Below are 2,500 nucleotides of genomic sequence, written 5' to 3' on the forward strand. Positions count from 1 at the left end.
TTTTATTTAGTTATTCAGTTAAACCAATGAGTCGTTATTGTAGCAGATAGCAACAACCATTTCATCCGACATGCGTATTTTTTATTTTCCAATGGATTTACATCTTTCATTAATGGAAATTTTTTGATGTAGTGAGTAATAGCTCTGGTTGTTCGCTGTTCAAGAATTCTTGTTTAGGCAGTTCATACCATCCATACATAATGTTTTGATCTAAGATTTCAATTCTTCCATGTTTCAGCAGTAGTTAGTATATTGTTCCATGGAGCTAAGGTCCAAAATATGGAAGAAACAGGTGTTTCCACGACTCTACCGCCCAGTCAATTCTGTTCCACTTAATCCCTGTTTCATGGCCACATATCTTTCCGGCTAAGGAATGGGAAACCTTTCTCTTGTTACATGAATCCAATTTTCATTTCATCCGGGAAAAGCCATCTTTTTCTCAACAATGTCTTTGTCATTTGATCCAATAGCGTTCCGTTAGATAGGAACAGCTTTGATAAATACTGATAACTCTCGGATGGAGTATTAGAACGAAAAAATCCATTAGATAATGAACTATTGGTTCTAAGCCATCTCTGGCGATGAATTAACAATTCGAAGTACCTTTCTTGCGTATTCTTGATAAACCAGCGTTTATATATAGATGTAGGAAGATCCGTTTGGGAAGTAAGAAGCCCCTTTGACATCTCTTCATCTGCAAAGAATTCTCGATGTGAAAACACAGGCTGATCTTTGAATAGGAAAAAGAGTGGATCCGCAGGGTCCCAAATGAATTGGCTTATTCGAAAAAAGCCTTGTTCTTTGGAAGATCTATCTCGTGTCTGGTACTGCATGGTTCCACTCTGCAAGAACTCCGAATCATTCTCTTGAAGCCCATCCTCTTCATCATAAATGATCCGCTTGCCCCGAAATGACCTGACCCAATAGGGAAATCCCAATTCATTGGGCCTTTCGATACAATCAAATAGAAAGCCCCAAGGGCGCCATATTCTAGGAGCCCAAACTATGTGATTGAATAAATCCTCCTCTATCCGTTGCGGGTCGAGGACTCCTTCCCCTTCTTCAAACTCCGATTCGTATTGTTCATAGAGAAATCTCTGATCAACGATAGAACAAGATCCATTTTGCATCATATCTAAGGGATTCCTTGGTTCGGGCCGAAGAAGCAATGTCACTCGATCATTATCAAACTGACTGCAATCTTTTTCTGTCCGTGAGGATCCCACCGGAGCGCCTTCTGCTTCTAATAGGCCATGAACTAGATCAGAATCATTCTCAACGAGTCCATAAGAAGTGATCCCATTTTTTTCATCGGGTCGGGGTAGAGACCAAAGGTCTTGAGCGACCGATCCGGCAGAACAACTCAAAAGATAAAGAAGTATCGTTAATTTCTTCATGCTCGTTCCAAGTTCGAAGTACCATTTGTACAAATAAGAATCCCCTTCGTTACATGATTTCTTCTTCATATAGATAGATATAGGATCTATGGAGCAATTACTTAGAAGTACATTTTGTGCAACAGCCCTTCCTATCTGATAGAAAAGGATCCCATGATCCTGAACCGATCTTACTTGGGATCGCAAATCCCAAGTTTGTCTATGAAGAGCAGATCTAATTATATTAGTGTCTATAATTGATTTCTTCTGTGTAATACTAATCGATAGGGCCTCATTGGTAAGTGCTACAAGATCTCGTACATTGGAACCCATGGTTATGGACCCGAATCCATTAGTATGGAACATTTTCTTTTCCAAGTGAAATCCCCTAGTATATGAAAGAGTGAAAAAGTGCTTTCGTTGTTGTGGAATAAGAAGCCTTCGTATCTTAATGCATGTATTTAATTTATTCGGAGCTATTAGAGCGGGATCCACTTTTTGGGGAATATGAGTCGAAGCAATAACAAGAATATTTCTAGTGGAACATCTTTCACAATCCCTGGAGAGATAGTTCACTAATAGACCGAGGGATAAGTAATTCGACTCATTCACATCCAGATCATGAATGTTTGGAATCCATATTATGCAAGGAGACATTGCTTTTGCTAATTCGAATTGAAGGGTGATATAAAATCGGTCTATTTCCGGCATCATATCCATAGTTAGCGCATTCATCATAGTTAGAAGCGCCAGCTCCGTATCAAAGTCACGGTCGTCACTATCATCAATATCGTCGCTATCATCAATATCGTCACTATCATCAACAAGAAAACCCTTGGGCTTGTTAGCCAGGAACTTGTTCAGAAATACTGTAATGAAAGGAACATAGGAGTTTGTCGCTAGGTATTTGACCAAATAGGATCGTCCAGTTCCTATAGAACCTATCACTAAAATACCCCTAGAGAGGGATAGGGCTAAGCGGAGCGAAAAGGGTTTTCCATGAGATGGGAAATGAAAACTATTAGCCCCACAGGAGGTTTGTGAATAAGTGATTGTCTGATAATGAGCAAGGAATATCCGTCTTTCTGCTAAACAGGATGTATTGAACTCATAATTCATTAGAT

Source organism: Pyrus communis, unplaced genomic scaffold, assembly GCF_041283825.1.
Source record: "Pyrus communis isolate YQ-2024b unplaced genomic scaffold, ASM4128382v1 ptg000045l, whole genome shotgun sequence".
NCBI classification, from domain to species: domain Eukaryota; kingdom Viridiplantae; phylum Streptophyta; class Magnoliopsida; order Rosales; family Rosaceae; genus Pyrus; species Pyrus communis.